Below are 19071 nucleotides of genomic sequence, written 5' to 3' on the forward strand. Positions count from 1 at the left end.
GATGGTATGAGAACTCGATGAAGAAGGAGAATGATGACGATCGCCTGATCACGATGGCATGACAACGATGGTGTGATAACGTCTACACTATAACGATTGTGTCAGGACGACACAATATCGACAAAAGCATGACAACGACGGCATAATCACGATTTAATCAGGACAGGTTAATTACGATAGAATGACGAACAAGGAATGACGTGGAAGGATTGACGAAGGTGATATGACGACGACGGCAATGGCATGGAGATACGGAAGTGGTGACGATGATGAAACGACAGCTTAACGACGATGGCATGACAACCACGGTATGACGACGAATGCATGACGGCGCAGTAATGACGATGACAAGACAACGGCATGAGTAGATTGGGATGACGACGAGTATATGATGACAATGGCTTGATGATGACTGTATCACAAAACCTGTATGATGACGATGATATGGCAACGGCGGTATGACGGGAATCGGATGACGTAGCTTGAGTGGCGATTATGACACTACCACGACAGCATTATGACGAGAAGCTGACAATGAAGGCATGGGCGCGACTGACGATGAGTGCATGACGAGGGCTCCCTAATCATGATTGAATGACGAGAGTATGATTAAAATACAATGACGAAGAAAGGTTGACGTCGATGGAACCGCGACCGCAGGTCGTTGACGATGACAAGACTACAATGGTATGACGTTACTTAAGTAATGACGAAACCACAGCGGGATGACGATGGCGTGATGATGACAGCAGAACATGTGCCGGATGAGAAAGGTTAATGAAGACAATGCAATGTAAATGACGGCGTTACGACCCCGAACACGTACCTTGTAGCCCAAACTGTATGGACAGCTGGGTCGGAGTACAAGGCGTGACGACGACAGTATGATGAGAGTCACATTACTATGCTGGAATACGACGATTTATGACAGTCAAGAAGTTTAACCGGAATCCATAGTGGTTCATTTTTTTTAATTCGTGTAAGGTGGGTAATTCTATCGAATGTTTTTGAAAAGTCAATAAAAATTCCAAGTGCATATATTTCCTTTTTTCTAATGGATGCAGTGCGATTTCTCTTTGCAAAAGTAGAGCAGTTTCTGTTGAACGCTGATTTGTGAAACGAAATGGAAAAGTTGTCATAAAGTGGTGCATGGTTTAATACTGAAACCAGTTTTTATGTATTAGTTTTTCAAATACTATAGAAAATACCGGCAGAATTGACACGGGTCTGAAATGTGGTGTTTTTTTCTTTGCCGCCACCCTTGAAAGTAATATAAACATTGGCAATGTGGAGACTCCTTGATAGAGTGCCTAAAGACAATATTAAGTTAATGACGTGTTCTAGAACAGGGGCTACGATGTGAATAACATGTCGAATTTGCCGAATTTTAAGGCAGTCCTCGTCAAAACACGTGCTGTTATTTGAGAACATCAAATCACCCGTAACCTCCTGTGTATTTACTGGAAAAAGAAATGCAATTTCACTAATTTTGGTTCCCAGGACCTGCGTAAAATTATTGTCATGTGAACTCTCCAACGGATGCAAAGAATTTATCGAAGGCTTCGGCAAGGTCGTCACCAGTAAGCGATTTGTTGTCCGCGATAATTTTCGTCGGGAATGTGCTGCCGCCCTAGCGTGGGTAATTAAGCAACGTGTTTAACTTTCCCCCAGACGGCTTCAGATGTTTGCGTTAGTTCGAGGTCAAACATTCTACTTAAGTATTCAAGTTTGCTTTTACTAAAGAGAAAATGTGTAGCCTTTCTAGGTTTTCGGAATGTCTCGAAGTCTTCTTTGCCCACAGATTTAAAATAAAAAACGTTCGTTAAGTACATTTTCTGAGTTTTATCGCTTTGAGGCACTCTGAAGCAATCCGAGGTTTCCTTGCCTTGCGTCGCCGCCTTTTTATTTTACCCTGAAAGCACCGTTATATGCTCCTTTAAAACTTTCGATAAAGACAGCATATGCTGTGTCAGCATCGGTTGCACTGAAATCGGCGTCTCATTCTGTCCTAAAGTATAGGCAGTAAACATGACAATAGTGCTTAGACATACTCACCGGGCTGGTGTCGGGGGCGGCTTTGCATCCCTAAGGTGCAATTTTTTATGACTTATTATTAATTATGGACGTAAATGGTCGCTGATGTATGTTTTGAGGACACCGGTGCACATAGGTGCATTAGTGGCATTTGCTATGATGACGTCAGTGAGTATGCAGGAATGAGTCTGAAATCGAGTAGGTTCGTAAATGCGCTAGATTCTATGGTATCATTCGAAACCTTGGTGGCTTACAGTTTGCATGTCAACGTTTAGATCACCGCCGATGATAAGGCTGTAATCATTTTTGTTGATCCACCACAGAAAATTGTCTAAAAACATAAGAAAAATGGACGCGTTGTATGTCGCAGAAGAAATGAGTAAACTACATTTCACAGTCAACATTTCAAAATCGCGAGTAAGCACAAAAAAAGCCTCAACTATTTCACAGTAAAACACATCCTTCACTAAAAGCATAACCCCGGCGCCAATCTTATCACCCTATCATTATTTTTAAAGAAGCGCAGTTTCATGCATTGAAGCACAAAAGTAACAGCAAGACCAATTCATTTTGCCGCACATTCTGAAAATTAATATCTCAAAATTGGGACAGTCCTGATAATTCGTTCCAAGCGGATACGCGTTTCGAATTCACCGGCTATAATTCGTTATGTTAATTATGGTAATCATTGAATTTAAAATTTAGATTTCTTGTAGAAGTAATATCTGCCTCATCGAGTAATTTTGATCAAGGGTTAGAATTGTATTATCTGTCACACGTGATTTTTCGAAATTTAGTGCACCTAAAGAAACAGCCGACAATTCGTCTATCTCGGATTTTCTACATAATCTTATTGCCGTACTCAATATAGTCGCTGCTGAAAGCAAGAAAGTTGAACTGGTTGGTGACATCAATATTAATTTATTGAACACATATAACAGCAGCATAATACCATGTACTGAATGCTTTCTTGGTTTCGGGCTTGAATCACTAATTTTATCCGCTATGCGATTTTCACCCAATAGAAAAGGTACTCTGCTTGACCACGCTTTAAGCAATGTCACACTAATGCCACATGAAGGAGTAATTGATGTGCTTATCAGTGATCATCTTCCCGTACTTGTAACTTTCACCGCAAGAATACTTCGCCATAACACGCGCCATTTTACTTCTTCCTTAAATCAGGGCAACTTTGTCAATACAATTCATGGCATTGAATTTCCATGAGTTGCCATGGCATTTAATTCATGGCAATTCATCCTGAAAGAGAGCTAGAGAATTTCTGCTTCTTGTTTATTAAAGCAGTGCATGCAAGCATTAAAAGTGTGAAATGCCAGAAATTACTTAAATTTCCTCATAATCCCTGGTTAACAAAAGTTGTGTTAACTAGCATGCCAAAGAAAGATAATCGATATAGCAAAACTAACAAAACAACCATTCAGTGTGGGTCAAACAATTTAGCTTTACTATCAACAACCTATTTCTTAAGGTCTTCTATCGACAACGGCGGTTTTGTCGGTTCTGTATTTCTTGATTTTACTAAAGCCTTTGACACCATTAGCCATATCATTTTATTTACTTAACTTGAATAATTCGGTATAACTGGTCCACCTTTAACTTTTTTTTTTTAATTACTGGATCATGAACAATCAGTCTGCATAGGTGGCGTGTACTCAAACGTTAAGGTCATTAATCAAGGGGTACCGCAGGGCTGTATACTTGGGCCTTTATTGTTTTCTATCTACATTATTGATTTACCTGATTGCACTGATCTTCCCTAAAGTTGCTTTTGCTCTGATGATACCACCATTTCCGTGCCACATAAATCGTTAACAACGGTAGTAACTAAGCTGAACAACGAATTGACCAAACTTATTCAATGGTGTCGTTTAAGCAACCTAATTTTGAACCCACTTAAAACTCAGTTCATGATTTTCAACACATACAAAAAAGTTCTCCCTTATCTACCGCAAGTATCCATAGACCATCATTTAATCCCCGTGGGTTATTGTGTAACTTTCCTTGTCATTAAATTGGACTCTAACTTGAAGTTTAATGATAACATTGCTTATATTAAGCATAAAACTGCCTTTAGTATTAGAGCTCTCATTAAATCCCGTCCATTTTTTTCTGTTCCCGCCTTATTATCTTTATATCTTGCCTTCATACATAGTCACATCACATATGGCATTACTTGGTGGGGAAATACATATAACTGTGACCTTTATTCCTTACAGCAAACTCAGAACCAGGCCATTCACATTATTACCAACAGTTCTTCTTACTCTAAAGCTTCTCCGCTCCTTCAGGCCAATTTCATTATTCCTAGATCTGGCTGGTTTAACTTTGATTTACTTATCACTCTATATAAATTACTTAACAAACAGCTCGCGTTTAAATTAGTAGACTCTGGGTTGATCACAAATATCAATTGCACTAAATTTGCCCAGAATCACAACTTTCTATTACCTAAATGCAAAACGAATTATGGCAAAATGACTTCCTCCATCTCAGCGATCCAACTGTGGAATGACTTACCCCATGCTCTTAAATAATCACCTTTGCATGCATTCAAATATGAACTTAAGAATTTCACTTTGTATAACAAGTCTTGATTATTTTCTTTGTGTATAAAGTGTCTACTTCATTTGTTAGATAGGTTTATACAGTTTAGATTCATAATGTGCGAAATTCTTTATTTTACGTGTATGACTCCTATAAGAATCGAATATATTCCTTTCCACTACTTCGCTCACGTTTTATTTACTTGTAGATTGCACAATTTTACACTACCGTATCAATTAATCATCTTGTACCTATCTTCTTGTTAACCTAGGGTCCCGCTGCATTCGTTTGACCTTGGGACTCTCGCCTATATACTACTAGCAAGAACTATTCATCTTGAACGAACAATAAACTGAAACTGAAACTGAAATTAATGCAAAGAAAAATTTTTTTTTTAATTATGGGGTTTTACGTGCCAAAACCACTTTCTGAATATGAGGCACGCCGTAGTGGAGGACTCCGGAAATTTCGACCACCTGGGGTTCTTTAACGTGCACCTAAATCTAAGTACACGGGTGATTTCGCATTTCGCCCCCATCGAAATGCGGCCGCCGTGGCCGGGATTCGATCCCGCGACCTCGTGCTCAGCAGCCTAACACCATAGCCACTGAGCAACCGCGGCGGGTAATTAATACAAAGAAACTAGCAGTATTAGAAATATACAAGAAATCAAGTAACGACGGGTACAAGCATAATAGTGACCACATCAAAAAAAATATTAAACAACAAAGAAACAGATCATTTCATTACAAACTCGCTAAGGCAACAATACGGGAGGAATAAAGCCTCACGTATGATAATCACGATCGTTGCTCAATATGTCATGGTTTTCTAAAATTTAATTAAATAAATTCTAGGGTTTTACCGTCAAAAACAACAACATGATTAGCGGGCACGCAGTGGCGGGGGACTCTGGATGAATCTTGACCACCGGGGGTTCATGAGTTGTTGTTCCAGAACTCAATCGCTGCAAAGGACGCGATATGTTTGTCATAGTTAGTACATAGCAATGGTAAAAGAAAGTTATCGTTGGATGCGAACTTGGTTGGGTTGGAATTAGAACAGCCTTTTTGAACGCATCAGAGGGAAAGTTGTCATTAAGTGAACTGCGACGCATCGCTGCTTTCTTGCGTCAGGAAAACGACTGTACAAGGAGTATATAAAGTTCCTGAGTAATAGAAAGGCGGTTGTGAGATATGTGCTTCCTATTATAATGTGAGGAGCTTCATTTTGCAGGCCTTTCAATAGTGAAGTGTGAGTCGGGTTCTAGTATTAGCCCGTGTCATTGCACAACTCCCCTCTGCAATGTACAACTACGTACCTTGAGGGTATCACAAATAAAATAAATAAATAAATAGGACATGTAACTGTGGAGTAAAGTGTAGTAAATCGCAAGTAAACATTTGCGCTAAAGTATAGACCTTATCCCCTGATAAACCCTTTGTTTTAGATTGGGAATGGGATCAGCAAATTCAAGATTAGGGTCAGGCGTATCTCCTAGAAATGTGCAGCTTGGCACGTTATAGAGAAGCTGGTCATTTAAAATAATGCCATGATTAAAGCTGGGGGGGTTATGGCTCTAGTGGAACACCATAAACTGCGTTTTGTTCGGGTCCATTTTAAGGCCATTAGATGGGCTCCAGTTCAATCAGCTGTTACTTTGTCGATTATAAGATCGATTAAGCTGCTATTTCTGACCATAGCACTACCACCAGCAATAGGAAGGGTTGGAAAATTGTAAGGCAGTTGGGGTGGTCCTTGATATATACTAAAAACATAAGCAGGTATGTGCCGTGAGCCACCAAGAAAACACGATAATCTGAGCTGACGTCCCCCTTAGCTTCTTCCTTGAACTCGAGAAAACTCATGTTTTCTCGCGTTTCGTACTGACATATTTCTGCGCAGTGCTTAAGAGTAATAAGATTGACACGGCGGAGGCTACAACGAACTGAACTTGCCTGAGACCGCCCATTTCATCACTCCGTTTGCACCTTGCTTGTGCTGCTTTCTTTGTCGGATTGAAGTCCAACATTGTGTACGCAAGACAGAGTCCGCGCAAACTGCACCGGTCCGAAGCGGCAGCATTTCGATGGAGGCGCAATGCGAAAACACCCGTGTATCGGGCATTAGGTCCACGTTGAAAACTCCACGTGGTCAAAATTCATCCATACTAACTCGTGCCTAATAATCGAATTGTGCTTTTCGCACTTAAAATCCCAGAATATACGCTTTTTTAATAAACTGCAGCAGTGATGGTGCAAAACAGAAAAGCGCGCCATCTTAGTGTACGCACTTTCAAGCTTTCCGTGAGGTTTCGCAATGTTTATCAGAGAACTGAATTTGATACAGAACATAAATTGTTGATAGGTGACTTAAGCGTCGAATGGCAGCGTGTACAAGCGCAAGTGGTAATTTAGTACTACGAGGAGACAGTATACTTATGAGAGAGTTGTTACGGCACATCTTCAAATGCCTCCATGATACTGAGCGGATGTGTGAATGGTGAACCAAACGGGCATGATGGCTGGGCCAGATGGAGTGGATGACGTGTTATTTGTTGAAACCCATCCTGCCCGTTAATCTTCAAGAGATTATTTGTAGTGTCATGCTAAAGGTACAACTGCGCATACAACGCAACGACAGCCACGTACAATTGTTGGTGTCATCAATAAGCATTTAACAAACAGAATCAACCAGCATAAGATGGGGCGGCATAAATGCGCGCCGTTCAATGTTGAAAAGTTCTACCTACGCTAGTTCCCAGCACTAGCAAATGACTTCAAGGAAAACGAGAGGGCGAGACAGCCATGTAAATCAGCTTTCATTGTAACTGGCTTCAATGGTATCAATTTGAGCGCTCATCGGATAGGACTAAGCGTGATAGGGAACACTATCGAATATAAATGTACTGAACAGAAACATTTGTTTCACTTACAGTGATGAGTAAATAGTTCATTATACTCTTTTTGCACGTCTGTTAGGATCAGGAAAGCATAGTGTTCAGAATAAGCAGCTGATAATCACTCATTGGGCCATCTGCTTTGCTACCATATGAAAAGCTTCTCGTGTGTATTCTGGCCACTACAATTCGCAAGACATTATCTGAAAAGATATTCCAGCTTTTCAGATGTTAGACTTTGCTGGTGGATCAAAACGCAATGTAGCTTCCGAATTAATTTTAGCCATCAAACACCATTTGAATAATGTGTGCGTGACATAAGATGCAAGGACATTTATTCATTGGAAAACGTTGTCCTTCAATTATTTAACGTTTCTGATATTTTTTTCGAGAGCCTAGTATTTATTATTGAAGTTCTTGTTGTCTTAAAACACGTACCTCCGTATATACATCGGAAGTTAGTGCTTAAAGTCAAAGGTAGGGTAACAGCGAAGGCCATGTATTGTCACGTATCGTTTTCTTTTTTTTTTTCGGATAACGCGTAGGGTCAACTTTAGCGAACGTTCTTTAAAAAAAAAAAAACTAATTTGTAACACGGAAACATACCGGTGCACAATAAAGTTTTAGGGCATTTAAGCTACATGCCAAGCACACCATGGTGCAACAAAAAAGGAGATCATAACTTTGGTTTCTTTTTCACAATGTCGGCAATCGCTTTCGCCCCACTACCACCACTGATAACCAAACACGCACATTTTTGCCCCCCCCCCCCCTCCACAAAACACACACACCGAAAGAAAAAAAAAAATGACAGATAGTAAATACGCCAATTTTTACTCGCACTCGGATCTACTGTATTTCAAATATGTTTGTTGCTCTCTGACAAAGTTTGTAGGAATAAACTTTGAATGTCTTTCTAGCCGACGCCAAAGTCGAGTCAAAGCCACGGACAACGCCCAAGAGTGGGGCATTCTTCATTCTGTTAAATATGGCGCTGCTTAACTTCTCTTTAGCTGACGACGCAGCGTAGTACAGATCTTAGGTGAGCAGGATGCATGGTTCCCAGTGCAAATTGTCAATAAATGTGTCGGCAGGAACGTCGTTTGGGATTCTAACATTTGTTCCTAACAGAGCCAAAAGCACACATGGCCGTCTTTACTTCAACCCACACTGCTTGAATTTTGCGACTGCATTTCCCCATCTTCTCCGCCCCATTCCTACATCTGTCTCAGTTTGTATTACTTTAATTTTAGGCTTGTAACGCAGCGTCGTGGCTATGGTAAGTAGTGTTCGGCCCATGGAAAACACAGTAAGCCTCAAGCGTCCACAGTAAGCAATGTCGAGCCCTCTGCAGTTTTTTTTTTTTTTTTGTTTTAGCTACAGGACTTGTTGGGCTACTGCCATGAGTGCTGGGTGTAAAATATTGCCTTATAGGAAAGGGTAATCGAATGGAATGCTGCAGGCGCCGCCTTGCTACAGGTAACGGTTTCCCAGTCAACGCGACCTTCGCTGCAATAACGGCACTTCTCGTACGAAAGTTGCTCTTCAATATTCTCACGTATAGGGACGCCACACGAGTTAGAGCAAAGCAGGATGAGATTGGCAAAAAAAAAGGAAAGAAGAAAAGCAATGGAGTGCTCCCTCCTAGTTATTCAGCACGCGTATCGCGTTAGCAGCCCGATACTCTGGCTATGTCGTTTTCTTGCTGGGGCCGCAGTTTTCTCACTCGATATTTCCTCCAAACAACCGGTACATACAGGGAGCGACCGAAAAGGTAGCGCAGCTAGCGCTATAAATACTATTTTGTCATTGATGACTAGGCTTTCAACTTCTTGATTTTGGCGCAAACGGCTTCGCAATATCAGCGGTTACAACGAAATATTTTTTCATAAGGAGTGTTTGACAATGGCTCTCGCTATCAACATTGGCTGGCATATGTCGAAGCACTTCTTTTATGCATGTAAACCCGATATTTACAAAATGCACGTGCTTTCGCGGTACACCTTGCCAGCACTGAGCTTACTTTGTCAGGGTATTGCGCTGAAGAGCAGCGTTTCTGCCGTTCCTTGCATCGCGACTACACTCAGCCCACGCTGAATCTAACTCCCTCTCCCTCCCCCCCCCCCCCCCCCCCAACAAGTTCGCTTGGATTCAGCAAAAATGTGTGAACACTGCTTTCGTGCAAGTGGTCTCACTCGCATAACTGAGAGGCGTAGAAGTTGCCGTGCTGAATTTCCCCTATTCATTCGGGGCAAGCATGGTTTCCAATGCGTGATTATTTCCGTCTTCGGTTAGAACCCGACGGCATAAACATGTCATAAGCTCATCCCCGTCGCTTCATTTAATTTGTTTTATCGTGTTGTGATGTTTCAATCTGTAATAAAGATTCCGTCAGTTAATGCGGTCGTTAGCGCGCCTTAGGGACGAAGTGTTCCTAATAGTGGCCATTTATGTACTTTTGTCTTCATGGGTGGTGTCCTCTCCTAAGGCCTCTAAAGATCATCGCATTGAAGCTCAAGAACTTTGAAAACAATTGAGTGGGTAAGACAACCTTGCACAATTTGTAAATTCCCGTTTAATATCGGACTACTTGAAAAAAAAGTGCGTTTGTATATATATTTACCCACGTATTTATTATACCCAAGGAAAGGCTCCTGAAATAAAAAGAAGGAAGTGTTGCAATCGAGAGGCCTCCTTACCGCGAAGTGCCGAAACTGAAAACGGTGTTATCAAGAGAGAGAGAGCAGAAGAAACATTAAGAAGAACGCAAGCGCTAGCAAAGACTTTCAACAAAATGTTGGTCTTTAGGAGCACAGCAAAAGCATATAGTACGCTGTAGTAAGGTAACTGTGGGCTCTTGTCAAGCTGCCTCTGCGAAGCGCAGCTTTCACCTACAGCTGCCTTCATCAGTTTTATGAAAGTGCGCATAATTATTAGTAGTAGTGTTATAATAATAATAAGCATAAAACCTAGTAATAAGTATAGAAAATTTTAAAGATTGGTAATATATTCGCAGAAGAATATTGCACGAAGGGAAAGCGCGGTATGTTGCTGTTGCTATTGCATCGACTTTTTTGAAGATAATTAGGTGAGTTGACACAAGAGATAATTTCAATTTACACGACAATTTAAACAAGGCTATAGCAAGCAGTGTAAAAGCCGCATGCCTGAGTATGAAATAAAATAGCGTGGAATACACGTCTGCTGCAAGGAATGAGGGCACACAAAGGACAAAATAGTATGAACTTCAGAAACACTGACTGTTGGGGCATATGGGGCATCATGTACTGTCACTGAGCGGAATAAGGCCGGAAAGATACGACGTAGACAGGACAGATACTCTGTCTCGTCTGTCCTGTCCCATCCTTTATTCCTGCGCTTATTCCACTCAACGACGCAATATAAAATTCGTGCATTAATCCTGACGTCAAGCTGGAAACTTACTACATTCTGGTTAGAACCAGTTCACCATATAAAAGACACTTTTGACGATGCTGCACAAGATTATAGATCTGCGTCCCGAAATTCGGGACGGGACGTCATCGATGCTCTCCAAGATATGGCAAGAAATTGCCGTCCTTAGGGTAAAAAAATGTTCGTGTTCTGTTTTGCGACTGCATAACGATCTTACTGCTTTCTCGAGACACTATCTCACTGGGGTATTTACTTAGAGCTCGTTCGTTCCTGCAAAAAATAAAAGCAGTCAAGTGAAAGTTACATTACGCTCTCAGTTCTCGCTGTAGAAGTTTTGCGATTTGCACTTTCCCCCTGAGCCGCCTCCTTACTGAAACTGAATTAGCAGAGCTTGTGGCATTAAGATTTCAGAGGAGATGTCGCCTTGAAGATCGCCTACTTTCCATTCTCAAGGCCAGACCCCTTACTACTGAGGCGTGTACCGTAGCCCAGCTGTGGCACCTGCAGCTCCTTTACTGACTTAGAGTGGATACTAGAATGTCTGTTTTTAGAAGCTAGGAATGCTACAAGCCAACAACAGTTTGATGCCCGCTTGCAGATGAAAGCTATAAAGCCTCCTGTGTCGTTAGCGCATGTTTCCTGCGAACCTATACAGTCTCATTAGCATTAGAGACCGAGAAAAAAATCAGACCCGATTGCAGCTGCATCCCGCTACTCCCAAGCCTACAGTGAAGAACCCGCCGTGGTTGCTCAGCGGCTATGGTGTTGGGCTGCTGCGCACGAGGTCGCGGGATCGAATCCCGGCCACGGCGGCTGCATTTCGATGGGGGCGAAATGCGAAAACACCCGTGTACTTATATTTAGGTGCACGTTAAAGAACCCCAGGTGGTCGAAATTTCTGGAGTCCTCCACTACGGCGTGCCTCATAATCAGAAAGTGGTTTTGGCACGTAAAACCCCATAATGTAATGTAATGTACAGTGAAGACCTCGGCGATGCTTCAGTCCAAGCGAAAGAAACAGTGGAAACAACAAAGTCAGATTAGGAGCACAAATTCGGAAAGACAAGCGCAATGCAGCATGCTGTCAGCTTTCCTTAGCGAACGATCCTGGGGCCAGACGGAACGTGCCGGACATCGGCAAGTGGTGGCGAGCGCCCGCCACTTGCCAAGCGCGAGTCATTTTATCTCCCTAGACAAAGCATGCAGCGCCGCTTGGAGAACCGACGCCGCTGTTAATTCTGGAGCGTCTAATTTCAGCAGGGCATTCGCTAGGCAGCCGGCCTTGAGGCACGGAAAGAGGTAGTGTGCAGTATGAGGTCGCCATAGCACCCGAGCGACCTTTAATTTCACGACCGGGCTTGTATCGTGGGTACTCGGCCTGAATCGAGGATCGTGGTATCCCTGGCTACTTTCGAAGCATAACGTACTCCCTTGCCGAGCAGCTGCGCGCTGGCGCCAATGCACAATTGGCCGACGCGAAACTCACCTGGCTCACGCTTGGGACACGTGCCCGTAGCGTGAAAAGACCACTGGTATGAAGAGGGTGAAGTACTGGCGTTGGCATCTACGCGTGTTATTCCCGGCCTGACGTCTGCATTTCTTACTGAGAACGAAGGGCAACACCGCAAAATTGTTGAGAGTAATTTTAGCTGCTTGTTGGCCGAAGAGCTAAATTGTGTTTTCGGTCTCTCACATCAGAAGTTAATGATACATAAAAAGCACGTCTTGTTCGGCTTGTTGGTAGCTGTTCATTCGGGTGGTACCTACGACGCTACCACTCGGATCGCAACAATGCAAGCCTGCTCTCATTTCGAGCCAGACAAAGCGTGCTCGAGCCGAACGCACAGGCACTCCCTAGGGTAATCGGAGGCCTGACGCGGGACACGTCAGCGCTTCTGTTGTAAATAAATATGACGGACCGACAACAAGCAACCGTCGCCGCAGACGCCGCGCCAACTGATGTTGCAGAAGTCACGTGACCACGATCGCGGAAGATCTCTGATGCGCTCCCAGGCCGAAGATGAGGGCGCTCCGAGTGCTGTGACCTGAAGCGCTTCGATCTATAAAAAAAACAGCCGAATGTAATTTTGATTTCAACCTGCCGAATCTAACGCATGTTGCTAGAGCATTCTACGCTTCACAACGAGCTACCACATTTACTACAGGAATACACTGAAGAAAAACGATGCAATATCAGGAATTTTTTCATCACCTTGCTCGAGTTTAAGGAAAGGAATGTTGTCGTCTAGTTTGTGCATTTGTTGGACATACAATTCCCTTCCGAACATGAACACGTAGCAAGTTGATAAGGCTGTACGCACAACTTTGACGTCATCCGTGACGGAAGCAAAGTGCCTAGCAGCATTATAAAACTCCAGCGCGCACAACAAACGAGACGCAAAGTAAGGACAACACACACTGAGTAGCAGTTTTATTGCGCACCAGAGGTCATGAGAGTGACATTAACCTATGTAGTCAGTAGTAAAAACACGCTGTATTTATTTACTTGCTGTCTTTTTGCAGACCACATGTAGCAATGGTACATAAAAATGAGCAATGATTGCTATTGTACCAAGCAAAAACAAAAGGCCAAAATGCAGTGCCACGGATAAAACAACTAAGCAGCCCACACAGTGACACTGAACTTGATCAAAATTGATTATACTATTCAACCCTTCATTGACGAATGTAGCCTACAGGCCATATATTCGATAAAAATTGCTTACTGAGGGCGTCGTTATTGAGTGTGAACTTTCTGGCTGAACGCCTCTGGTCAACACCGACTTAAAAGCAGCAAGCGTCAGTTATTGGTTTGGAGCAGGCCCACGGGACGAAGAAGAAGTTTGGTGCGCGACTCGATTTCTTTCGAAAGCACGGTCAAACTAGGCATAGCGATGCAAGATCTCCGGCGGTAGTGGTGTCACACACCTAATGTAAAGAACATAAAATGTGCACCTATGGTTCACATACGACGAGGTCTTTCTGCACAAATTGCAAACGAAGCCTTAAATGAAATGAGGTGACGTCCACTGCCAGCTTTTTGAATAAGTTTTCCCTGCTATTGCCGAAAAAGAAAATTTTGTAATATACTTGTTTTTGGTTGATTTTGTTTACCTTCCATGGTTTTTGCACGTTTAGACATTTGTTGCGAGGATTCATGTGTGCTGTCATATAAGTGTTAAACGAAACATTGCTGCGTTGAGTGACCGGCGAGACAGTAAGTTACACGCACGAGGTTTAACCTTTTCCCCCACCACCCTGACACTCGTAATGAAACATGCACCTAGAGCATGATGAAAGATTGTAAGATAACTGTATGAAATCCTGTACCAATGAGGAAAATAAAATGGCCTTTGTTTATGGCAACGCAGAATCTGAGCTGATTAAGATGGGGGCTTAAAGGAGTATAGTTTGGGTCATGACTTCCGTCACCAGTACTCCCGACAAGGGTGCTAACAGATTTGTTGTGAAAGTTATTATACAATGTGCCGATCAAGAGAACATTAACGGCTGGTTTCAACAACAGAAAATGTTTGAAAAAAGACATACACTGTATGTTTTCACATGCACGGTAGCCGTTTGAAGAAGGAAAAGCGAAATGGTAGTGCAAGAAATCGAGCAACGGGATCATGCAGGGAACCTGCGCAATTTCAAGCCTTGTGAGAGCCTTTATGTAGTCATGTCCCTTTGCAGAACTTTCTGTAGTGTTTGAAAAGTTGTGCGCTGTTTTAGATAAAGACTGGTTGCGTGAGAATTGAGTGAAAACGCATACAAAGGTAATATATTGTCTTTAGAACACCGTAATTCTGACGCATTGCCACTGTATGTAATTGAAGTATTTGTAAGACAAAATGTACAATCTGTGGCTTAATTTGTTAGAGATTTAAAACATTAAGGCTGCTTACCTTCAACCCAGTCCCCGTATGTATTTTGAACTTTCAACCAATGTGTAGTATCTCACTGCTCCTAAAAGGGACTGTCTTACTCGGAGAACATTGCCTTTGTGCATGTGGTTGGGCTCACTGTTTTCAGGAAGCCGAATCATTATTATGGGAAATTTAGCACCTACCGAATAGTTGAAACAATGCGTCTTCGATTACCCAGTCGGAAGCTTGTGAAATCAGTTCGTGTCGCTTTGGTTAATTACTGAAAGGAGATATCCCTTGGAACATTTTATCACCATTGCGATGGCTCTTACATTGTGCCTGTTTATCTATTTCTTTTTTTTTTTTGCTTCACAGCGAAGAACAACTTGCAAACTTGTATACGGACCATATAGATTTCTCAGTTAAACATATATCGAGCCACCTTGATACTTTATATACTTACTCTCAGCATCTCTACTTAGCATTTTCTTCGGTAGCCACGTAGTGCATCTGGTCAACACAAGTACGCAACTACTTCAGTCGGTTGCATTTGACGATTCTTCGTGGAGGAGAGAAAACGTTACAGTATCGGACAGGGAGCGCTTACTGTTTTTGCAAACAGATCTATTTCAGTAGATAAGGATCATATTCTTTGAGATACGGTAAAAAGTGACCGACAACCCAGTCATGAATGAAAGTATTCGTTCATGCATCACTATATGTTTCTCCTTATTTCATACGCAAATCTTTCAAAACTGGTCACTGAAACTGGAGATTGTTGTATGTTTCATCCTACGCGTTATCCCGTCTTAATTACCCGTGAAAGTCGTTTGTTCGCCCACATTCATGTAACCCTCATTTCTTTTTCGAAAGAGCCACTTTTTTGGGTTCTGAGCTTCAGTTCTCCAGTGCATCCTTTGTTCATTGTTGGCCACGCTCTCTCGCTAATGCTTGTAATACGTGGCGCATAGGACAACGTAAGAAAGTTAATAAAGAATTTTAAAATAAAACGTCCACTGTACATCTCGTTTCTTTTTTTTTGCCTTCTCGGTGTAGTGCTGAGATCATACGTGCCGTGAGCGCTCCTTCGTCTATTGGTTATTCTCAATAAAAAGAAGAAGAACTGTGCGCGGTAACACGTATGCACCAAAACCAGAACAAACTTCATACAACAGCTAAGTGGAGGATTTTTCCCTAAACCTCCGTATTACGATAAAGGGTTACTAAGAATGTACGCATTCAACTTACGAAATAGGGGCAAATATCTGTATACGTGTCACAAAACATCGTTTGTGCACTTCCGGGAAAACAGTTACTTGCATGTTGGAGGGAGCTGGCAAGCAAGCATAAGAACACTAGGGGACATTATCGAATGGTTGCTGAGCAAATTAACGCAGTCGCACAATTGCGTGACATACAGTGATCTTCCCAGCTGCTTGCCTAAAGAACAGGAAGAAGGATATTTGGTTGAGGTGGGCACAAGGACGACTGCCTTCAACACCATGTACTCATGGTTAATAACAAATCGGATTGAATTTAGATACGGACGATCAGGTACTACCACCCGCTGAGAGTACGTCACGGGATTAACCGATCGGGATCCGGCCAACATAAAGGACGACCACCCGGAAAGCAGCAAGCTCAGCAGCCGCAGGCTAATACGTGCTGCAGCTATTGCAATACGTAATGCGTCTACGACCGGAAATGTCTCCAGCTATTCCCTCGAATTCGCGAACAAAATATCCGTCTAGCCCAATATTCTCTAAGAGCAGCAGGCTCACACATCTCAGATCTGATCGCCTATCACTTTCTTTACACGCTGATGAAAACAGCTTAAGAGTGTATTTGTCTGCTTAACATACATGCTTGGAACCTCTGCACTCGGTTGTACCGCTAATGCTCCAAGAAAGGTGACAGTTGCTGCTATTTTAATTGGTGCTCGCTGAACTAATACAGTCAGTGTGCACAAGAAAGCCAGCACGGCTTTTACAGCTTTTCCTCGTTTTATGTTCTTCGCTCAATCATTTTTACACGTTCTTGACCTGTTTCACATCGACAGGCGTATTCGCGAACAGACCTCCTACCTTGAATGTTTTCACAAGTTTCAAAGTACCGGCGATTAGGGGCGCATTGGGCACGATTGCAGATGAAGAACACCAACCCTATCATGCCAACAAATTCGCTTGTCCTTCCAAGAATTCCACGTTTTCAACAAATTGTGTAAGTACTGGGAGCACCTGCTCAGGAGTTTTAAAATTCTGGGAGCAGTGAATGAGCTAGTTGGGGAAAGTTTTTTACTATAATTATGTTCGTGCTCCAGGTGACAAAACTTCCGAGTGTATACATACATTCTTTCTGGGTGTTAGATCAGTTTGTTTAGTGATGTGATTAGAAGACGCTTATTATTCACAACTTGAATAAAGGGAAAATTCATTCACAGCTTTCTCGCAATGTCATAACTTATGAACACAATTCCCTTTTGCATATAATGTCGTGTGACTTTTTAATAGGAACACTGAAATATCAAAATATATACGACGCACTTTGCGGACGCAGGAACTGTCAAGATAAGGACGTCAAACCACCTAGCTCTCCATCTTGCGTGAAAAATATTGAATTCATTATGACAAGTTCTACTGCCGACGAGACAAGTTGGCTGTTTAAAGGCACGAAAATAAAGTACCCAGGCACATAAGTATCATAGTACCAAGAAACGAAGACAAATGAAACAGAGACGTATAGGACGAAACAATGTGATAACAAGTGACCATTTATTTCTTCGCACCTAATCTTTATATAGGCAACATAGCATGCTTCATTGCTCACGTTCTATACCAGCTGTAAAAAAATGAGATAGGCACAAGGGCGGTTTCATTCCTCACAGCAGCAGTTCACATTCAGTCAGTGCAACAAACGATGACTCACACAACACCACGCCTTGTTATTAAAAAACATGCCTCCATTATTTCTCTTGTCGTCGTATCACGGGGCAGCTACAATACTTTATATGCTTGCGATTCTCACTAGAATGTGCATTTTATTTGATAGTGATGACTTGAAAGAAATAAGAGCCTTCCTTTACTTCAACATGTCTTCAGCACAGTGTTTCTCACTCTGAAGGTCATGATCACCCAAATGCGCCATGAGCCTCTCTGGGGGGTCATGAGGGTGCAGCTATATGTACATATAGCTGGACGTGATCAATTGCACTTATTTCGAGCAGTTCAAGTGAATAAGAAAGTCGTTAAAGGTGATTTGAGAACCATTTAAGTCAAGTGTAATCTTGCCTATTTTGCAAATGTGTTGGAAACTTTCAGGTGACTGAACTGACTACAGGGTCCACATACCACCTCCATAATGTGCCCAAATTCCACCAAGGCTTTCCTGGAGACACTAACCTTTTGGAAGAGGAAAGTTGAGACGGGAAGTGTAGCTTCCTTTCAACGTTTGAATTAGGTCATCAGTTAAAAGCACTTCCAAAGGAGCTGCAAAACGACTTCTAGGAGCATTTGCCAAGCCTCCAATAATTCTAAGTTGATTCTGTTTTCACAATATTGATTCAAATGTGAATGTACATCTGAAACTTTCCCGCAATTCTTTTCGATGCATTGCGGACGATCCTCCTGATAGCATGCGAGAGGAATTCCTGGCACATATCAACACCTCCACCGCCCAAGAGAAGCAGCATCCCAACAACAATTGAGCAACTCTAATTAATTGCAGGGCCAAAATGCTTTCCTGTTTCCCCAAGAACAGCAAGTTCGCAGCGAAAGTGCTCCTTCCCTATTGTCAACTTACCTTCTGCAAAGTTGGCTCTCGACTCTTTTTGTAATGAAATCAAAGGCCAGGAATACTCTGGATGCTGAAGCAGTCATGCGATGCGCCTCGAGACACACCGACCCATGTATAGGTTTGCTTGTATGAAGGAAGCAAATACATCCTTCTCAATAAAATACATGAATAAATCAATTCATGTGAAAAATTAAATATTAGCAAGCATTCTTGCATCCCTTTGCGGTGGCTAATGTCTTCCATGCGGATGTATCTGCGTCACTGAAGAAAAAGTACGGAGGAGGTAAATTTCAGAAACCTTATAAACAAATCATCACGAGTCATGGTAGCTTTGGTATTTCTAAAAGCGGTTATGTACTGGAAAACCTTGAGAAACAGTGTCCTATCATAAAGAATTAGGATCGCCCACGTGTTGTATGGGTTAAACTGGAGGTCTAATGAATCATGACAAAAGATGTCATTAGATGCATTCAAACTGGCGAATTTATTTTGTATGAGAGG

Source organism: Dermacentor andersoni, chromosome 2, assembly GCF_023375885.2.
Source record: "Dermacentor andersoni chromosome 2, qqDerAnde1_hic_scaffold, whole genome shotgun sequence".
Taxonomy (NCBI): domain Eukaryota; kingdom Metazoa; phylum Arthropoda; class Arachnida; order Ixodida; family Ixodidae; genus Dermacentor; species Dermacentor andersoni.